The sequence below is a fragment of the Phallusia mammillata genome, chromosome 1, assembly GCF_965637545.1.
Source record: "Phallusia mammillata chromosome 1, kaPhaMamm4.hap1.1, whole genome shotgun sequence".
NCBI lineage: Eukaryota > Metazoa > Chordata > Ascidiacea > Phlebobranchia > Ascidiidae > Phallusia > Phallusia mammillata.
In genome coordinates, this window is record NC_137252.1 from 34,956,682 (window position 1) to 34,980,695 (window position 24,014).

The following is a 24,014-nucleotide window of genomic DNA, read 5'->3' on the forward strand; positions in this document are numbered from 1 at the left end:
ATCATAGAAAGAAAGGTCACTACAGTGTCATCTGATGCCGTGTTCAACACATCCCGTGGTTCAGTACATCCATGAAAGCACACGATACTTGGTTTGGGCAAGGGAACCCTTGCAGGATCCAAACTGATTCTTCGGATTTTGAACCGTCTGGGATATAGCCTGCATTACGACGAAGTAAAGTCATTGGAAACAGAATTCGCAGAGAACGATGCACCAGACGGTATTGAGTTGAAATCAGATCTTGGAACAGGACTTGCGTGGAATAACTACGATGTCAACATGGACACTTTGGATGGAAAAGATACTTTACATGCGACTGTCGGGATTTGCTACCTAGACATTACAACAGATGAAACAGTACCATACAGACCGATTTCTATCAGGAGTGGGAGGAACAGGCGTTTGTTCGATGGAAGAGAACGTGAAATTACACCAATGCACCAGCAGCTAAGTAAAGCAACTTTTCAACTGTCAGCATCAGATGACCAGCATGGAACTATAGCAACTACTCAACGCAAAACTGATTTCTTTTGGTTAATGAGGTTTCAAGTTATGCCACAGCCACTGTTTGTTGGATTCTTCTCACAGTTTGTCCATGATGACCTACCTAAGCCGAAGATCTGTTACATGGATCCTATAGCTTTGCCTCTAACAAGAAATGATGTTGTTCGCGAAATTATGATGAGCGAGAGGGATATTTCATCCCCAAACTTGTATTATGTTTTCTTTGTTAAGACCTGTATTTTGTAGCTATCCAATGTGTCTTCTGCTCCTCCATATCCAAGATATTCTGTCTTGTATAAGTCAAACAAAGACGAAATAAACATTGCCTGTCGATTTATGATCACCTCTGATCCAATGAATGCCACAATAGTGCTAAAGGAACTCTCTGTTTCTAGAGTTTGCTGTCTGCAGAGTAGGTTCCTCGACTTGGACCTTAACACACCTGAAGAACTCACGACGACAAGATTTGTGATATTGAGCCTCCTTGGCTATAAGATCAATGGGTAACGCTTTGACACGCTCGTTTGTGCTGTGTGGAGCTGCTTCAGCTATTTTGTCGCAACCATTTTTAGTGAGACACTGTGATAGTTGCTCTACTGTCTTTGTCATATTTGCACAGAAGATACATGATCCTTTCAGTAAACCTTTAGAGTCACTAGGGTGGAAGAGAGCTTCGTTCTCTTGTCTCTGGCTTTTTGGTACGAGGCTCGTCTGTACTTTGACAAGCTGGTCGTTTTTTAACAGCAGTGGAATTTTTGCAACATGGTTTTGTATGATAAAACGCGTTGTATCTGCCTGACTGCAAATTAACGTCTGTCGTTACATCTCTATATTTGTCAGTCTGCAATTGTAGTCTGGCCTCAGCTGCTTTTTTGAAAGTTTCCCAAGTTTTATCATCAAACTCTCGCACGTTACTTTCATCTGATGTGTTGCATATAATGCAAAAGCTTCGGGGTGGTTGTTGTGTTTCCTAAAACAAACACACATTAAATTAGAAAGTATACAAGAAGGCAGCTAAAATATTACCTCACAAAGTAGATTTAGACTTTTTTTGTAAAAATATCTTGAAATCAATCAAAGCTGTGGATATAACTAACCATTTGCTTTTGCGAATCGGAAATTTTACATGCCATTTCAGTGTGACAAACAAAAGAGAAACACGAACAATTATATTTTAGAAAAATAATTAAATAATATTCATAAACTTGTCAAGTTTTGGCAATTACAATGTATATTCTTCTAATATTAAGGCCCACCAACCTTTTCACAGTGACACATACTTTATGGGAAATGAGTCATATGAATGTAATCCGTTTATTACGCTCTTATTAAGTAACGTGTGTTCTAGTTTAGTCTTTAGTTGTACACTAATATTATTAAATATTATTATTAAATTTGAAACAACCCATCTAATTCCACATACATTATTTCTTCACTAACTACAAGTAGCAAAGACTATAATGCACATCATGCGGTCACGTACAGCGCAAGGTAATTGCATCACAATGGATTTGACGTCATAACGTATTGTCACGTTAATGACACAGTCGAACTTTAGGGAGTCTGATACTAGCGATGTAGCGGAACATTAGTCCCAATTATCATTGTATAAACTTAACTTGTTCGTTTGGCATTAGTTGCGAGTGGTATCTCACTCGTTTATGCTACCCCCCTTTTTGGGCCCTTTGTGGGGGGTCTGGCGGGCCAAATGAGGCGGGGAAAATGTCTGTCGTTTGTGGATCTTGTATGAGGATCTCAATGGGCATCCCATGGCGGTGGAATCAAGTGGTATCTCTCCCGTTTGTTTTGTACCCATTTTTTAGCACCTTTCGGGGTTCCCCGGGGGAATACCCAGTGGGTGGTACCCGGCAGACTCCCATTTTCATTGACCTCTGGTGACCCTGTACACACTTGTATAGTCAGATATTGGTATCTAATTCGTATACCCAAATGTCGCTGGGCTGCCGGTCTAAAACTACCAGTTCACACGCAGCACCACAGACAACATAGTTCAACATTTTCAAAGGGTTATAGCAGCGGTTCCCAACCTTTCTGGTGCCATGACCCCATGATAACATTTGCCAAGTTGGGGCGACCCCAAGGTCAAAATTTAGTAGGCTCTAAATTAAAATTTACTGTATTTATTTAATTGGGGCTAGTGGTCCTTGGCCTAAAACGAGTTGGGAACCGTGGCTTAGGCCGTCAGGTGTGTCAAACTTAAACAACCTTCAGGGCCAAAAACAAACTTTTAAGTAAGTCTAGGGCCGCACTATTGAAACATTGTGACAATGTAACACGACAACAACAAAAATTCAAAGATTTAAAAGAAAAAAGTTCATTACTGCTATTATATATATACAGTGGCGCAGTGTGTAAGGACCAACTGTACTTTATTGCTTTGTGCGAAAACATTGGCATACAATGACGCAACAATTGCAATTGTTGATTTTAAGGTTGGCTGTTTTCGATCATCCTACTGAAACGTTGCCTATACCACTAAAAGAGAATGATTGTATCATCTGAACTCAATGGTCTGACAGGGTATTTCGCATGAGTAAAAACAATAACTTATAAAAGTTGCTTTGCGGGCCGCATGTTTTAGCCCTGCCTTAGACGACCCCAAGCGAATTGCCAACCGCTGGGTTATAGAGTCATGCAATCGGTTACTTGGGTTTTTATTTTTATTTTTTTTGTTTTTTCCTTACATTATAAAAAAAACACCTGATCTATTAGAAACCTTTAAAGCGTATTGCTTAAGTTTAACGTGTTGCACTGACGACAGCATTGAAACGTCTGCCAAACCATGTAGCACTTGTAACCTGTCTGGCGTTCATAAAAATGACTCCGGTGTGCTATCTAGTGGACGGCAGCATGAGCCGTCCGAACGCGATTGCGCGACCAGATCGCGACAACGCCTGAACCTAACACGCGATATTTTTTCCTCCAGTTCGCTCTGGTGCATCATCTAGCGGAACAACGCTTTTGCATTTAAACGTTAATTTTTGGACGCTATGGAATTTACGGTAGAGCAAGAACTTACCGACAAAGCCAGTTCTGCACTCCACACACGGTGTCATAACTGTTTTTATATTTTTGCTGGCTTAAAATCTGTCATAACTCTGTTTAGATTTAATAATACCTTGTCTGCAAATTACAACGTAATAGTTGACACTACACCACCAGCAATACAACGCACGTCCCACAAACCACAGGTGGGTAACCACTGCAATAAATGTTCAAAAATTTCATCAAAATGTATGTGTCGGTTTATGACCGACCTGGTCCTCAGTATCGTATCAATGCAAATTGTGGCCCATCGCGATAAACAGTTACACGTCACTAATCTATCTAATCACCTACGCATCCGGCCGTGATGTTGTTAATTTAGTCACAATAGTGATTGTGATGCAGTAATTGCTTTTTTATGATGCACATTTGACTTGGTAGTTGTCTGTTGTTATTCGGTTTCGAATTGTGACTGCATTGAAGGTTAGACAGTTTAAGACAAGATGAGCATTTAAAAAAGAGAAAGCAAGTTACATGGAGGAGATTTGCAGTATGGTTTTAATTCTGCTACGTTACCAAAGTGTGTGTATGTTTTTAGATTGTTTTTTTATTATGACGTAACAAACTGATTGTTAAGAAAGTACACAATGGTTCATAATTTTTTTTCTTGTAATGAACACTGGATATTGATCATACCTAAAAACTCGAAAAATCAGTATCAAATTTGCTGTTTCCACAGAATAAAAATGTTTAAAGAATTTGTACTTCAGACCTACAATTTTATAATTTTGATGTAAATTTTAACCAAATTTGAAGCTTTAGGTCATTGGTTAATAAACTGGGGCATGTCCCCCTAAGGGAACATAAAGGGGTTTGCAGGGGGTTATGACACATTATGATTGCAACGCTTTGAACGACATTCAATCCACAATCAATGCGTTTAACAATGCCGGTACTATTTGCACATTTGATAAATAAATCGAATAAATTACTGCCAATGCATCAACAAAAAGTAAATTTATTATCATGGGCGCGCAATATACAGGCCGCGGGCTAGAGCAAGGCCCGCGACAGCTATGTATGTGCCCAAAACTTTATCTTTACGTTTACCTGTTCATTGTTTTATACGTTTAACTGTTAAATAGTAGGAAATTGTTATTTGCATCTTTGGCATTTTAGACATTGTTTTACAAGGTAAAGTCTATGTAAAGCTCTCTATAGAAACTTGGTTTAAAATTTTGCCTTCGCGGACCCCTGGAACCAACCCACGACCCACAGGTTGGAAACCACCGCAAAACTTGCGGTTTTTTTATCAAAATGTATGTGTTGGTTTATTGACTGGCGCTCAGCATTATATCAATGTTAATTGTGGCCCATTGCGATAAACAGTCACACGTCACTAATCTATCTAATCTACGCATCCGGCCGTGCTGTTGTTAATTTAGTCACAATAGGTGAATGGTCAAGACAAAGGCTCGGAACAAACTTGACTGTAAAAGTTCATTTTATTGATATTAAATGAAATCAAAATAAAAACATACAAAATAATCATTTTTATTTGAATTAATGTGATTCAATAAATAGTTTCAAGGGTAGAGCTACTACCACGATACCTCCCGGGAGACCCAAAAGTGCCTAATTTTCGAAAGGTGGCGCAAAGAGCACTTTTTTACATTTAATTTTAAAACGTTGTATCTTCAAAAATGCTCACGGTTAGGGCTAGTAGGGTCGGGGTAAGGTATTAGCATTTAAAATTCAATAAAACTAACCCAAAAATTTAGTTACTAATGTAAAAATTTAAAAAACTGATTTCCCAACCCAAACCCTCTTTAGCCGCTAAATAAATAATTCAGCGCTTTACGCTCCCTTGTGGAAACGACTTTCCCGGGAGGTATCGTGTTAGTATCTCTTCCAGTTTCAAGGGGGTCGACCTAAAAAGTCTAGAAACCCCTGCTTTGGGTTGAGAAAAATGTTTAGATACCTTGTTTTAACATTACCCAAATATTTAAAAATTTGTGTTACCAAGGCAATTGTTTTTACTCCACAGTTTTCATAGCACAAAAACTTACAGCAACGTTTAACTTAATATTTTGAGTTAAATATAAACATTGTGACCACTGTTTTAATCGGTTTAGTTTAACCCACATTTTCGTTGACCAGTACTAGCCTCCTTTTGATCGGTTCATTTTGAAACAAAACACACAAAGAAAACATGGGAACTTAACAATTTTTATGCGACACGCCGTTGTGAGAAACCGTCGCAAGACGTTACAGCCCCACCGCGTGTGTCAAAAGAGACTTACGTTAACGCGCAAGTGGGCGCAGCGGAATCACTCATATAATTTTCATATTGGCAGAAACTGTGTTTCTGGGTTACTTAAGTACAGAGAGACTTAATAGTGACCTTTAGTAACCCACATGCAGAAGTGTTAAAAAAGTTCGCCAGACATTATGAGAAGTACAACGTCACCAAATGACAAAAAAAGTAAACAATCTCTCACAAGAAAAACAAAGTACAGCAAGTTTTTTGTAACTTGCCGGACCAAAATTCTTTTTTGAATTATCGGGGATAGCGGACAGTTTTGTTTCACTTTTTCAGGTTATGGGATTAGACAAAAGTTGTATATTTACACGGCTGTGGAAATTAGTCGAGCTTTCGTTTGTGCTTTCCACGTTTCATTCAAACGCCGCTTCAAATACAGTTACATACCGTTATTACTAGATTGTAAGCCGCATTTTGTGATATAAGGTACTATTATTTAATACCACTTCTTCACGTTACTACATAGTACAAATATTTGTCAACAATTGTTATCAATGCAAATATTAAAAACAAACAGAGCGTATGTTGATGTTATTCTGTAAAGCCAACTTATAAAAGAAATTCGAATGTGAAATAAATCAAAAAGCATAGATGTAAAAATATCAATTAATGGATTCATAGCCGGTTTTCCATAGTAACTTGGCGCTTGTTCAGATTAATTAGATTAACGCTAACTGACCTTACACCAACCCTGCCGTGTTACTTGCAATGCCATCACCGTGACAAACGACAACGGCACCTTAGCTGTATTTTGCCGATATTAACTGTCGGGCGTTTTTGTTGACGTTTCGGATGAGGAACTCGCCAAACCCGATTTTGCGTCACGTTGTACAAAAAACCTATTGCTCCATTTTAACTTTGACTTTCAAAGCCCATTTGTATTGTGGACGGCATGAATCAATTACACAGTGATGTTGTTTTACTGTTTAATTGCACCTAAAAGTTTAATATGAACTGCTAAATGCTCTACTAAAGCAACAAATGTACAAATGTATGACAAGCATTGAAATCGAAAAAACGGCAAATATTTTTTTTACAGAGCTTTCATTGTTTCTTTGAATATACAGTGAGAAGTGGTGAGATTTAAACTGAACATAATTTTATGTAGCATGTAGTTAATCATTCAGCATCATGTTTATGACTGCGCATAGTTAAAGAGAATAAAGGTGAATGATTTCGTGGAACAATAATCTAATGGATTAGTTTGGAAACAAAAACAATTTGCATGTATTTGATTTATTTTGCTTATAGAAGCAAACTTTTTGCTAATGTTTTAGCACAGCCCTATGCAGTTCATGAAACGGCTTGGACAGGTAGGCCTACATACAGCCTCAGCAAGGACATTTTGTTAACTTTCAATGGTGTGGGTAACCACAGTCTCAGACAAAAGCTCTCGTTTCAAATAACGGGACCTGCCTGTCTTTGTTTTCTCCCTGTGTGACGCCGCGGAACTTAATTGACCCCACCTCGTTTTTTGGGGGAACCTTTTTGGGAAACTAAGGCGGGGGACAAAGAAAGTAGCTTATGGTCAATGTTCGAGCTTTTTTAATTGATGTGGGGCACATGCAGTTAATCTGTGTGAGACACTAAGTTTGTTTTTGCCCTGAAGACTGTCAAGCTATAACAAATGACGCGTACTACTGCAAATATTGCAGTGTTAAGTGCATATGATGAGTACGAGCTCAATGCGCCTGTTACAGCAAAACTGAGGCGTCTTCTTTAGGGAGTCAAATTTAGTTGTACCAAAGTGGCAGAAAGGAGTGAACAGTTTTAGTTTTAGTGCATTGTCGCGGTCTCTGTCTGCAGTAAATTTGTGCCTGGTGTAATATAATTTAAACTGTAAGCATCTAACCATGATTAATTGTGCAAAGGAAAATCCAAAGAGTTAACTACTCATTCTCTTTCTAAATAAAACATGTGTATGATTACCGCAATGGCCCCTAATCAGCATTTAAACTAATCATGCACTAAAGAACCAAAATTGGGTTTGAACCGAAACCAAATATTGAGAAGTTTGTAACTTTGACTGAATCAACCAAATCATTTGTGACGTCACGCGAGCCTGTGCGCTACGCTTTTGACGTAATTAGATTTGCTGTTAATTAAACCGATTCAGTGTACTACAAAGGTGAATGCAAAAAGAACAGTTGATACAATGTAAACCTATTATCATTTATTTTGTGGCAAATAACTCAGTAAAAACAGTAATTTGTAATCACCTCTTCATTGCAAAAACCATTACAAATGATTATGAAGGGAAATATTAAATTATGACGTTACAAATTGAAGTAGCATAAGTTACAAGCTACGTGCAGTTTAGATACAGTTGTACCGAACACTCCAGTCAGTCTGGTCTATAACGTAACTTGCCTATTGTGATAACTTGTCGTATTTTGTTGCTACATTTTTTTTTCACGGGGTTCGAACCCAGGACACTCCCAGGGACGAATCCCGATCAAGGTTTCTTTTATGTCTGTATGTGGGTCAGGCGCGCCAGACCATTCGGCCAAGTTCCTGCCCTTTGTTGCAGCACCAAGTGGTTTTTTTAAAAAAAGTTTACATTAATTCGCCAGTGGGCGCACCGAATTTATGTCAGGTTGTTGCATATCGGCAGATGCGGTTTGTGTTTTGTTTTAACACGGAATTTAAAGAGAGAATACCAGATTTATAAAAACAGCAAAAAACTGGGTAAAATTGGGTAAAGTGAGTGTACTTAAGACTGTTGCCGCCCAAATGCACTAATTTCGGTGACATTTACACAACAAAAGAAAACAGCGACAATAACGACTAACCTCCTAAAACACTATACCCTTTCCTAAAACACTTTAATACTCTAAAGCAGGGGTCTTTAGGGTTTTTTCATGGCGAGCCGTTGATAACATTAAAAATGACATGCATGGGGCACATAGTTTTCTAGCCCTCACGCAGCGCCGTGGTCCAAAGCTACTTTGCGGGACCAACAAGTGTGCAATCTTATTTACAGTCAGATCGTGCTACTGTCAAATAGTAAAATTGTTTTGAATAGAATCTCGTGCACTGGCAAAACTCATTTATTCATCACAGTTTACAATCAGAAGGCGTTTGTTCACCCACAATAATGAAGGCATTGGTAGTTTTAGTCTTGTGATGTAACGAACTGCCATCGGATTTTTATGCGCAATGTGAAACTACGTGATATTAATGAGATAGGTTGTTGCGAGAATACTTTTGCAGTAAATTATCTTTCAATCAACGGATAACTCAAGTTTAATGACATTGCTGGCCCGATCCGGCTTGCGGGCAGTGGTTTGGTGTTTATGCATGAATATGTCTGACTTATATAGCTGTGCAGGTCCAAAGTTGAAGATTTAATTACTTAGCGTAGTAGCGTACATACTTAAGTCAGTGTCAAGGTTGTTACTGAATTACTTTAGCGTAACACTAGTTTTAGAGTTGCTGTCTTTTGTTAATCATACCCCACTAACAGGCACCAAGTACACAACTACTGAGTAATATGACCAAAAGGGTGACTGACATGATTACCACAACGCCTTTCGCTGCTAAACTACCTAACTTGCACAAACTCACATTGGTATCCTTAGACATACAAATTTCTGTTTAAATGTCATAATGCAGCATTCCTCAACCAGACAATACCCACTAATGACATATTAGTAAACAACAGTAAAATAAATGTGAAATGTCAACTCCTTTAAATAGCAAGGTGTTAATTAATGTGCATTGATTAAATTGATATATATTAAGATTGTTAAATATTAAAACCCAAGTTTTTGTCTTACTGAATGTTCCTAGTGGTTAAATTAAAAACTGTGGCTAAATGGATCAGATTCTGCTTTTTCTCCTGGTAACGTACATCTGCCTTTTTGTAAAACTTGTTTTCTATGAAGGTTGGGCTGATAATACTGTATCACTGTATCCAAATCCAAACCTAATGCTGAGTGAACTGTCAGTACTGATCGGCAGTAATGGCCCAAAGACTGAGGAATTTTTAATCGGGTAAAACATGGCTATGTCTGTCATCTTTGCCACAATATTTTGCAAACTGTCACTTCACACAAGTTTTTGACTTACATTTTCTTGTTTGATTTCAACGTTTGTTGTTTGTACTGAGAATGAGACAGGCCCACTGAACTATTTGCCAAATCAGCAACTGTAACAACCATTTGGTTTTTAAGCCACTTGCATAAAAGTAAAGCAATTCATTTGTCAAGTATAGCCTAAACTGTGTGCCCCAGCTTATATTACCCTGGATTAAGTTTCGGCAGTGTTTGGGAATAGTTAATACAAACATGCACAACAACCTCTAAAAGTGGCGACAAGCAACACACTTTATTGTTCAAGGAACTTATTAGTTTGATAATTTTTGGTTACTATTTCTTTTGCGACATTCTGTTGTTCTGCTATAACATAGAAAAGCCTAGAACAGACAATAAACTGGAACTTTGAAGTAAAGAATGAACTTTTGTATGTATTCATGAATGTATCAGATCAGATCAAAGTACTTTTTGTGTAAAGTACCAGACACTGATGCCGGTTTAAAAAACTGGGTGTAAGTCCAACCCTAGTATCTATGACTGCAGTGCCTACCCAAGGAGCAAACAACATGATTTCATGTTTTCTGTTAGTTGTTATAATAAAGAATCATTTGTTTCATTTTGATATATATGCAGATGGTGATTTTGTCTCTTAGTGGTGTTTTAAGATTACACCAGCAACATAACTCTAGTGTTTGTCTTTCTAAATGCCCCTGATGGTGAATATAAACAGTGTCCAAATGAGACAGGAATTTGCTGCAATATTGGTATTTTTTATGCCCCATTCCCTGTTTGTCTTTTTCTTTTTTCTTACCTAAAGTTATTCCCTCATTTTGGGCATAAAATGGTTCATGGACTTGGATTAAACTTTTACTGCAGTTAGACATGAACTTTTACTGCAGTCGAACACACTTGGATTAAACTTTTACTGCAGTCGATCACATATGTGTGTGTCATGCTTTTGTTTATCTTGATTGTCCGGGTGGTTACCCCACCAGTCCTCAAATAGTAAAAACATTTTACTATAACAGTTACCACAAATTAAAAATATTATTGCCATGGTAGTGATGTTAGTATAGGTTAGTTTAGTTGTCCAACAACCATCAGTTGATCAGTAGTTTTGCCAATTCTATCGAAAGTAATATCATCAGCCTGATGGCATCAGAACCATTAGGTCTTGCTTTAAATGCCTGTTGTGGTTACATTTTTTAACATTGTTTAAACTTTTTAAATTTGTTTGAACTTTTAAGTTTTGTAAAAAGTTGCATGTTATTGTTGTGTTTAACCCTGTTCCCCTTACCATTTACCCTAAACACCCCTTACACTTTGAGAATTGACCATTTTTATGTGTTTGTTGTATTGTCCCACTTTACAAACCCACTAATTAACCCCATTAGCACCATACAATTTTAATGCATAGGTAACATTACATGCATATTTAGCAATTTTCAACACATGACCCATAGTTGCTGAAACAAACAAGGTTGTAAAAACAGTTCCTGAATGTGGAACTCAATGTGAAAGTGTATTTATGGCTTTTTTTAAAATAGCCGACAGTGTATGTACAATGGCAGTATGGGCTAAGCCACCAAGTTTATGGCAGTTTTTATTCTTTGTTCAGTGGATCAATGTATGCTTTGGTGTTACCCTGAATTTTATAGCCAGTAATAAATACTGGGTATTAAAAATTATTGCCCGATTTCAATGCAAGTTTACAGGAAGTTTTAAAATGAAGTGAGTGGTTATCTATGCTATTCGGTAATATTTCTGTGTTTCAATGCTTGTTGCACATTTGCAGTGTTTTTTAACCTGAAATGTGTTATAATAATCTTTTTCATATTTTTCTCCTATATTCTCTTCAAGAATTGGAATAATGTTGTGTGGTACAAAATTTCTTTTAAATTCAACGATTTTAACTTGTATGCCTACAACTTGTTAATGTTATAGTTTTACAAAGCATGGTTATATAGTTTACAAATTTGTGTATGACACAAGTTTACCCTGTTTTGAAATGCAGGTTAGATTTTGGGGTTTGTTTGTTTGTCATAACATATTTTTGTTAATTACACAAAACTGTTTTTAACCTGGTACAGTTCATATTGTTTTTGCTTGTGGCACTTTGTAACATGAGTCTGACTGGGTTTTTGTAAATATTTGTCAAAACAAAGCAAATATGCCTGAGCTTCAAATCAAACAATAAACCTCTGAGCTTGTGATTCCACTGTAACAAATCTGTCCGCTGGCAATGCAACAATTCTGAACTTGGTTTTGTCTCGTTTGCTGCTTCATCGTTTTCAAAAATAAAATGTTTCCTTAACCCTTTGCACATTTTTAGTCTGGTACATAACATGCCAAACTGTGGGGAATTATTTTTTTTTCATTTTTTTACAGCCCTAGGCATACAAAACAAGATTTATAGTTTTTATCCCTGAAGTCCAAAGATTTGTGAAATTAAATTGTGCTAATTAGGCCTTATTTTGTTAGTAGCGAATGTGCTTTTACTGCCACATTTGGCGTCAATGCATTCACAGCTTTGTTTTCAATTGGAAAACAAACAAACAAAAAAAGGATTTAAACTTGAAGTTTATTGCTAAAAAAATCAATAAAATGAACATCAATTTTGCAAGCAAACACCTAGAGTTAGTAGTATTGGGGTGTGTGGTTAGGCTCGAAGCACTGGTTTTCTTTCACAGATTGTTCAGAGATAATACACACAAAACATTCTTATGATGATCTCTCTTATTATGAGCTTTTTCAATGAAATGTGGATTTGTTTGCAGCCATTCTGTATTTGGCCACAGCTGCTAGGCTTCCCTTGCCTTCCAGTGTTCCTTACATCCACGACTAACTTCAAATACTGTTTGAGACCAGAAATGTGACTCTACGAGGTGAAACTTCTTGCTCTAAGGTACATCTGTGCCAATTTATAGAAAAATATTAGGCTCGGATAGTCTTTTTATTTGTTTCGTAACATTGCACTATGTACTGGGTATGCATTTGTATATAGGCGACTTATGTAAACGAGTATCGGTTAAAGTCATTTAATTGAAAAATACTGTTTGAGACCAGAAATGTGACTTTACAAGCTCAAACGTTTTCCCATACCTCAAAATGTCGATTTGTACGTACCTTGACCACTCTCTATGGTTTAAAAAAAAATAAAAATGAAAAAAAAATTTTGGAAACTGTACGCAGTGGTGCGTAACACTTATTAAAAATTTTCGCACTTACCATTTCGGCGAAATGATGATGGTCTGGTTTTTGCTGTTTTGTTGCAGTAAAACTGGTTTGATAACTGGAGTCTGGAATTTGAGTTCTTCTTTTTCAAATATTGTAAAACATGCTATTTATAGGTACAAACTTGGTTTAATTTACTAAATCCCTTTATGTTGTGTCCTGCGTTAAAATATGATTGCGCCATATTAATACTGTTATGACATTGCCTTTACGCTTGTGCGGGAGTGGGGACCCAACTTTCTCAACAACTATGCTGTAATACTGGTTATAAATAGGGATAGGTAACTTGAAATTAAGTTATTCATTTTTGTTGTGAGTATGATAAATAATGTACATGTGTAGGAAAACGTGTATGCGTGGTCTCGCGACCTGTGCTTCATGATCCTACTTGCCGCTATGGACCAGACTTGGGTTAGTTTGTTTTATTCAGCCACCAACAGTAATGCAAATTAAACGTGGCTTGACGTAGTGTGACTCTACGTCCAACCGAAATCGAACCGAATGGAAATAATGTCAAGGGCTGGGGCGAAGCCCATTCAATTCTGCCCTGTGCCTTGTGCCCCAAGAGAACTTGGAACACTCGGTATATAAACACATATCAAAACAACGTCATTAAACTACACACATGGGATCTGTGATTGGCCTGTGGGCACAGAATATTTACATCCTGTGTCAAAACATCAATTAGCAATTATATGAGACTTACCACTGCGGTCTTATGCAATCAAACACTGGAGGTATATAAATCACGTAATGGGAAAACTTACAAGTCACATCCGCTCTTACTCATGACGTCAGTGTGAATATTATGTCATTTACGTTACACATGGATGGATAGATACAATATGATGAGTTACAAACAAGATTTTTGTGAAAAAATTAACTTCGTAGATGTTTCTGAGCTTTTCGTGCAACTTACTTTGCTACAATGTGTCATCTCACATTACAATGGAACAAGCCATGCATAATTAAAATTTAGAAGTAAGATTTGTAACTATTTTGCATGAAGAAGTATAGGTTGTTTTTATAACTTCTTGTGCTCGACTGAAACCACATGTCAAGTAGTTTTTAAACGAACCAACATTTCTTACTTTCACCAAGAAGAGAATTGTTTGTTCTCACGTTTTACCAGTGTCAGAAGAAGTTAACGAATCAGCCGGTATCAAGTATGGAAAAGCCTGAGGTACATTTGTGTAATGACTCCTACATGTGTAACTTAAAAAACACACAAGGAATTAGAATGCATTCAATACTCAAATTGCTTCAAGTAATAAAATAATTAATTAACCATGACTAGTAATCTTTGATCAAATAAACTTCAATTAGAAACTGGATTTGTTTTTGGATGTACTAAATACTTATCTTGCAAATGCCATATGACCTTTTGCTGATAAATACCATATAAAAGTGTCTTTGTTGTAAACAGAGAAACACAATTTAACATCTAAATGGCTTATGAAAGTACTTGTAATTTTACTGATTAGTTGGATTTCAAATGTAATAAAAATTACCACAGTATTGTCATTCTCAGGATGCTCAAACATCTACTGAAATCTCACAAACAACTTCCAAACTGAAAACTGCTGTACAAGAAGGTGAAGGTAAGGACGTTTGCTTGACTTGCAACATTGCTCAAAATTGTGAAAATTCTGAGCTATCAGTTAATAGCAGCAAAAATTTTTATGCCATGAATTTGCAAATTTTGGGTTGGTGCACAAAGTGGTGTTTTGAGTCATGGGGTTTGAGATTAAGTAGAATAACTGGATATTCTAGAACAATGATTTCAAATCCAGAATTTTGAAGCCAGTTGTCAGTTTCAGCTGTGGAATTTCAATCTTGACAAACCAATTTAATACACTGTAAATTTGCAATAAATTCAGTAAATGTTTTTATGGGTCCCCTTCCCTGAAGGGGACACATATTGTTTTTGTCCGTATTTTTTTTTCTTTTTTTCTTTATCTTTTTTTCTTTTTACTGTCTAACGCTGGTTTGTGAGACACATTTGGTCAAGAAATAGTGCTTCAAATTTATTCCAAATTTGGACATATGTTAGATATTAATCCAAACTTGGTCCACCTGAAGTTTGACCCCAAATTACCCAGTGGTTCACCCACAGGCCCCCGAAACGTAAAATTTTTAACGCTGGTTTGTAACGCTCGTTTAGTGAAGAAAGCGTGCTTCAAATTTATTGAAATTTGGACATATGTTAGATATTAATCCAAACTTGGTCCACCAGAAGTTTGACCCCAAATTACCCAGCGGTTCACCCACAGGCCCCCCGAAACGTACAATTTTTACCGCTAGTTTGTAACGCTCGTTTAGTAAAGAAAGAGTGCTTCAAATTTATTAAAATTTGGACATATGTTAGATATAAATCTGAACTTGGTCCACCTGAAGTTTGACCCCAAATGACCCAGCGGTTCACCCACAGGCCCCCAAAATGTAAATGTGTCTAACGCTCATTTGGTCAAGAAAGACACTGTAGGCAGAAGTCCCAAGAGAGTACGTTTACGAATAATAGGGCAGAGCAGGAGGGCTCAGCTTGACGTTGGACAGATGTTTTACGAGACGTCGTTTCGGTGATTAGAAATCTGCTGTTTTGCACAGCAATGCTATGTCGTTTTATTAAGTTATCACTCACATTTTCAGTTTTGGCAAAGGTTTCACACCTATGACGTGATTTAAACCTAGTAAGCGTGCTTCGCTTTCGTATATGTCAAGCAAAACTTTGTTAAACAAACTAAATATTAAAAAATAAACTTGACTTTTTGCAAGATAAAAGTTTTTTTTTAAATGCTCAGTGTCAGGTTGGCCGCTGCATGACCACGGGTTACTTAAGGTCAATTAATAGGTATTACTAACACAGTTCAGAACTTTCTTTCGCAAGCATGAAAAGTTATGTATACATTTCGCATGAAAAGTTATGTATACACTTGCAGCAAATCGCTTTTTAATTGTCTGTAACACAACTGTTACAGCTTTCTAGAAAAAAAATGTGTTTAAAACCCGACCTTGGACGACAATATCTGGGTCAAAGCAAGAGATTAAATTGAAAGTATCTGTTTAGTTCTTTTTATTGTTTTTGTAATTAAACGACAATAATAGTGCAAAAAAATACAAACCAATTTTTTTTATTGTTGGGTTAATGATATTAATGGTGCGTAGGGCCTGGTCATTTAATACGGCATATGGCATAGGACTCATCAGCATCAAGTCAGTAGACAATCTGACAACATCATATTTGCGGTGGTGCATTAGAGGCATAATTAATGAATAGCACATGACTCTTGTTGTTATGCATCTGATCACATGATTACACTAAATGCAATTGATATGGCAAAGTTTTTTTCCTGTCATTTTTCTGTGTTTTGGTTGGTTATTTTTTTACATTTTTGATGAAAAACACATAGTGTATTAAACTGGTTTGCTTTGATTGTTGTCAAGATTAATGATTGAAAAATGATATAAAAATCTGATTTGACAATGTGGGTTCGAGACAATTATTTTAGAATACCCAGTCATTCTACTTTGAACATCCCTCATGGTAAGCAGGTAACATTATAGTAATTCTTTATTTAAGAAGCCATTTCAGATTTAGCAGTTACTCAAGCCAATGGGTGTAAAGTTTGGTGTCTTGGCCAAATGAATTTTTGAACATTTCCCTGATTTTGTGACTGTTTCTTTTCTGGAGCTTGTACACATTCATTACGCATGAAACATTTCTTGCTCATAGATATGGCACTGAAGTGTGTTACTTTTGTTGGGCTCAGTGGTTAATATGCAAACCTAAAGCATAATCTTTTTTTATTTTGCGCCAACACCACAAATGAAAAGTTTCTGTGCTATATATATCCTCTTTTCTAAGGCTATTTTTTTATGGATCACTTTTAAGAAAAAATGGCTTGTCCTTGTTTAACAAAATGTCTTAAATTTTGACTTGTATCCTTATTATGGCTCACCTTCCCTGGAGGTATTTTTTGAGGTACTTTTTTTATTCTTTTTTCTGTTAAATGCTGGTTTGTTCCATGCATTTTGGAAGAAAGTGTGCTTCAATTATTTTAATTTACACACATTACAGTTATTTATCCAAAGTTTTGACTTGAAATGCCCAGTGGTTCACCCACACACACCCTCAAAACATAAAATTTTATAATTTGCTTCCTAAAGTACACAAGTTCGAATCTTTTTTAGTTGGTGCATTGTAAAACGTTTTGTTGGATGCACCCCTTATCGTGAAAATATATGTTCAAAGGTTTAACACTCATTTACATTAGGAATTCCATTTGCTGAAATTTTAAACAGTTGTTTTTAATGAGTTCCTTGTTCATTATTGAAAATGCTAGCCCAGTCTGCCCAATCGGTTACCTTTACACCCCATAAAATATCTTTTTAATTTGTTGGTATCTATAATACTGTCTGGTTTTTTAGTGAAAGTTTTAATGGCCTTAAAACTGCCCTTGGGCAGCTATATTTTGGTCAAAGTCTATATAAAACACAAGTTGTCCAACCTATTGTTACGCAATAAAGCCTATGTAGCCATTTTGTGTCCAAAATGATACTGTGGGTAGAGGAAAATAACACATAAATTGTCTGACTTTTACAAACTGGAGAGCATAGACGTGAATTTAATTTGCCAAATTGAATGAAAATTTCGGGTTCTAACATTTCAACACAATATTAAAAGCTAAATTGCTGTTTTTCATGTAAATTTTGCTGCTAAATTTTCATGTAAACTTTAAATATTTGGGTTCAGCATGCATTATCACGTTCTAATGTTAGAACCCAAAAGATTTATTCGATTTTACCTATCAAACTCACGTTAAGTCCCACCAGTCGGTAAAAATCAGACAATTTATGTGTTTTTCCCTATACCTGCTGTATTAATTTGGACACGTCAATGTGGCTCTATCGCCTATGGGTTGAACTACCTGTGTTTTTTAGGTACTTTGATTTTGGTCAGAGCTAGAGATTCAATTCAGAGGAATGGAAGTATTTTTCCTGTTCTTTTTACTACTGTTGTAAAGGATATTTTTGGGTTGATGCTTTTAAAAATTTGTTCTCAAGAATTTAATTGCACCATTTTTAGCGCAACCAATTTACATACACCTGTTTATGGGGACCCATTCGTTTGTGATTGCGAAACAATCCTGATAATTATGGGACCCCTTTCCTGAAGGGGACACATATTGTTTTTGTCTATATTTTTTTTCTTTTTTTTCTTTCTAATGCGATTTTGTTCCCATGTTTTGGTCAAAAAGGAATGGTTCAAACTTTTTCAAATTTGTACACATTATAGATATTTGTCTAAAGATAGTCCATGTGAATTTTGACCCCGTTTGATCCCTCGGTTCACCCACAGCCCCCCAAAACATGAAATTTTTAAAACGGCTTTACTTGCTAAAGTACTTCTTTTAGGAGTTAAATGCTTTGTTGTTTGGTGCAATATAAGGTATTTCAAAGAATTTTGTACCTTAAAAAAAGATTTACTCATTTTCACCCCTAAACCCCAAAATATTCGTTTCTGTCTAACGCTGGTTTGTTAAATGCGTTTGGTGAGAAAGAGTGCTATAAATGTATTCAAATTTGCACAGGTGTTAGTTATTGTTCCGAATTTGATCCTCCTGAAGTTTGACCCCAGACGACCCAGCGGTTCACCCACAGGCCCCCAAAACGAAAAAAATTATAAATGGCTGTACTGATCCAAGTACATAATCTGAGGGTTTCATGCTTTGTTGGTTGGTGCAATGTAAGCTATTCTAAAGAATTTTGTAACTTTTTATTGGATTCACCCATGTTTAACCCTTAAACCCCAAAATAATAAGTTTTTGGCCAGAAATACAAGCCCCAATGTGCTGAAATGTTAAACAATTGTTTGCAGTATGTTATTCGTTTAGTATTTGAATTTTGCCTTAATCAGCCAAATAGTTACTTTTGCAGTCCATAACATGTGTACACTGTCAGTCAGATAGAAGTCTCAAATCTCAAAGTAGTAATTCACTTGTTTACGACTAAGGCGGATGAATACAGCGGGAGTGCTCAGAATTCACTCGTTTACGATTAAGACGGGTGAATGCAGTGGGAGTGCTCAGCTTGACATCCGGACAGACGTTTTACAAGACAGTTGTGTTGGTGATTACAAATCAGCTGTTTTTGCGCAACCATGCTATGTCGTTTTATTAAGTTATCAAGCTCATTTTCAGTTTTGGAAAATAGTGTTTAAAAACTGACCTTGAACGACAATATCAAGGTCAAAGCATGAGATTAAATTGAAAGTATTTTTCCTGTTCATATTTACTGTTTGTTTTGTGTAATTATATGACAATAATGATGCAAAAAGAAAACAGACAAAACTTTTAACGTTGGGTTAAGGCTAAAGTAGGTTAAGTATTTCCTTAAGAATCTAAAAATAACCAGGATGTTTGTTTACCATAAATCCGCACAAACGCGCGTGTGGGGACCCATTCGTTTTTGCTTGCAAAAACAATCATATGTAGATCAAATGATGTGTATAGTAAATTGGTAAATATCTAACAACGATTGTGCCCTATTTTTACTGTTACCAAATCGCATATGCATATGTGTGGGGACCTATTAGATTATGCTTGCAGAAACAATTATGTCATAAAGTGCCAGGTAAAAGATAGGGACCCAAAGCCAAATATATATCCTTTATAAATATAGTAAATGGTATATGTGATACATCGTTAAATATGATGTAGTATATATAAACTGGCAATATATAGGAAAACCACTATTCTAGTTGATCAAATGGTTTTGTAAATAGAAAGCCACCTTTCCAGTTTAACGGGTAGTCCACTCACCTCGGCAATAGTGAGCCATAGAAAGTGTCATATTAACAAGATTGACCAGGTTTCATGCTTGTATGTTGGGTTCAGGCCATGCTGGACTAAGCACTTTGCCACTTAAAGAGTGATTTAAATCAGAAAACAAAATAGCCAATAAAACAACTACTTGTAGTTGATATTATAGTGTTTCATTGCCCAATGCTTTGTCAGAGACTAGACATAACACCAAGTGTTTGTTTATATGCTTTCACTAATGCTCGCGCTCATAGAATGAAATGGCATGGTCCATACGGTCATGTGATATACTGTTTACATAGAGATCATTTACAACTAATTGTAAACACTACATTCCTCCCAAAGTTATAGATGTTAAATCAAGTTATTTAGCATAATACACAATGGCAGTTTGTTTAGAAATGACACAGTACAATGAAATCTACTGCTATATGATAATACAAATAGGTATTTGGATACAATTTGGCAAGTTAACACAGTTTATTTGACACTCATACACTGGCTTCTTATAAAAAGGATGTTTGAAGTACGTTGTGAAGAATAGCACTCAGTATTTTGTATGAAGAATAGCACAATAGGTAAAGAAATGCAATATACCAGCAAATCAAATATCCACACTAACACTCAAATGTAAGTACCATCTCTCAGATGTTGACGAGGTCTATGATTTCTAGTAGAGTAACGACGAACAGGGTCATTATGGATCTCCTTCCCTGAAGGGGACACATATTGATTTTACTCAAATTGTTTGTTTATTTTTTCTTTTTTTTTTCTTTTCTTTTTTTCTTTTTTTTCTTTCCAAAGTTTGTCCGACTCGTTTTTCCATCAAATGTTTGATGGATTTGGCTGAAATTTACACAGATGGTAGATATAGTTATGTAGATGTGCATCTTACTTTGTTTTTGTTGATAACCCCAGTATTTATCCCGCTAGCCCCCTAAAATGGGTATTTTTCCCTCTGAAGTTTGTCAGACTCGTTTTTCCATCAAATGTTTGATGGATTTGGCTGAAATTTACACAGATGATAGATATATTCATGTAGATGTGCATCCTATTTAGTTTTTGTTGATAACCCTAGTATTTATCCCGCTAGCCCCCTAAAATGGGTATTTTCCCTCTGAAGTTTGTCCGACTCGTTTTTCCATCAAATGTTTGATGGATTTGGCTGAAATTTACACAGATAATAGATATATTCATGTGCATCCTATTTAGTTTTTGTTGATAACCCTAGTATTTACTCCGCTAGCCCCCTAAAATGGGTATTTTTTCTCCCGAAGTTTGTCCAACTCGTTTTTCCATGAAATGTTTGATGGATTTGGCTGAAATTTACAAAGATGGTAGATATAGTTATGTAGATGTGCATCTAACTTTGTTTTTATTGATAACCCCAGTATTTACCCCGCTCGCCCTCTAAAAGGGGTGTTTTTACCCAATGTTTGTCCGACTCGATTTTTTTTTTTACCCAATGTTTGTCCGACTCGATTTTTTTTTTTACCCAATGTTTGTCCGACTCGATTTTCCACAAAATGTTTGATAGATTTGGCTGAAATTTACACAGATGGTAGATATAGTTATGTAGATGTGCATCCCACTTTGTTTTTGTTGATAACCCCAGTTAGGGCTGTTATCAAATAAAGGTTTTTAATTTTTCAAATAATCAAATAATTTTTTTCCTTTCAAATCAAATAATCAAATAATTCAAATAATTTACAATACCGGATATGTAAGTCCCAGAGTCATTATTAAATAAGGATAGTTAAAACTACTAAACAAATTTTGTAAGCTGTTAGTCATTAAATCTAGGCAACATCTTTCTTTCTGTTGCAAATAATAATTTAGTACAGATAGGGACAAACTTCAATTATCCTCCGTAATCTGGCAAAACCATCTGTACATATTCCGTGTGAATTTTACGCTATTACGGCATCTTTTTCTGGAATACTGGCTGAATCGAATAGTGATCTATACCATTTTAATCACTTGCTTGAAAAACTTCAATTATTCCTGGGTGTAACTAATACCGGAATATACAATTATCATGCTTTTTAGACCAACATTTTTTGGGGATTGGGTAATGAACACTAATATAAGGCTGAAAACATACGTTTAAGTGCTTCTGTGTACGCGCAATTTCATAAAAAAGTCCTCAATGTGTTTAAATAAATTGATTTTGTACATATATCAAGGTGTACTGCATAGGAAAAAATTACTTGATTATTTGAAATGAATAAAAAATTATTTGATAAATTTTCAAATAATTAAAAATTTCAAATAATCAAATAATTATTTGTTTGATAACAGCCCTAACCCCAGTATTTACCCTGCTCGCTCCCTAAAATGGGTGTTTTTACCCAATGTTTGTCCAACTCGTTTTTCCATCAAATGTTTGATGGATTTGGCTGAAATTTACACAGATGGTAGATATATTCATGTAGATGTGCATCCCACTTTGTTTTTATTGATAACCCCACTATTTACCCTGTTAACCCCCCAAAATGGGTGAGTTTTTAAACAGTGTCAGAATTGAATAGTATGCCATTTATAGGTGTCCATTGTTGTGTTCAACCCTGTAGTCCTAACATTTACCCCCACAATCCCCTAAAGTGTAAAACCTATTTGTATGCTACTGGGCACCACAAACGAAAGATTTCTTTGGCGCAATAGTGTTACAAGGGCAACCAGTTGTATGTTGCTCGTTGGTGGGTTGCTTGGTGGTTGTTTTTGTGCCATGGCAGTTAGGGCTTGTTAACAGCCCTATGACGTCAAAAACATTAACGGTTGTTGCTTAAAACACCTCTAGTGGTTGAAATTTTAAACATTGGCGGATTGGGCTGAAATTTTGTAGTACTATTGATTGAGTCATTGTGGTTTTTATATATTTTTTAGTTTGTGTGTCGAACCCAATTAGTTACCCTACTAGCCCCGAAAAATGGGTCAGTTTTTTAAAACGTTAAATAGGACGTACTTCAAACAATATCTGGGGTGAATCTCATTTTATAGTTTGTATTCTACATAGTATTATTATTTAAGCCCAGTGCCGGTCACTGTGTTTTTACCTTACAACACCCGACTTTCTTTGGTTATCTCTTGAATTGCATTATTTTCAACTTTGCATGTGTGGGGACCCATGAGTTTTTGCCTGCAGAAACAACTAAAGATATAAAAGACGGCGACTAATATGGGACTCAATACAAAATAAGCATAGGAAATATATTTATGTTTTAAAATAGGTTATAGTGTATATGCAAGGGCAATATGTGTTAAGCCACCCTTCTAGTTTTCTACAATATCATTTGCATTTTGTTCTTCACAAGGTGTTGTGTAATCATGGTCATATGTAGAGTAGGGGTGATCATCATCTGTGTGTGCATCATGTTGAGCCTGAGCTTGCTGATTCGATATGGTGAGATCACTACTACTTTCTGGGATTTTTTTTGTTTTTCTTTACTTTCCTTGCTTCATCAATTTTGTAGTTAGTCAAAGACCAAATAAAGCTAACAAAGACAGTTCTAGCATTAAGATTTTACAACTAGTACAAGTACTGTTGTGACGCGACAATTGCAGTTTGTTTGTGTAATAAAGCTTTGTTTAACGTGAAATCTTACCCGGCTTTCATAGTGAGTAATAATATATTATTGAGAAAAATGTTAAAATTAAAAGTACGTTCGCACATACTGTGCAACTTTTTTAACTTATATATTGGTATAATAATAGTTTGAAAAGCTTCGCGGCCCACCAGTGGGCCGCGGCCCACCGGTTGGGAAGCACTGCTTTAAAGTATCTTTGTCAATCCTTGTTTACAATTAATTATCCTCGTTGCCAGTTATAGTGTTCTGCTGCCTAGTGCTTTGTCAGAGACTAGACATAACACAAAGTGTTTGTTTATATGCTTTCGCTATTGCTCGCGCTCATAGAATGAAATGGCGTGGTCACGTTCACATGATATACTGTTTACATTGAGATCATTTAATTCTAACTGTAAACACTACAGATATTTAAATTTCAAGTATGCTGGTGTGGTCAGGTATATTCATAAGGAAACTCCCCAAAGCAGGTTAAATGACATCATAGTACTTCATTAGGGAAATT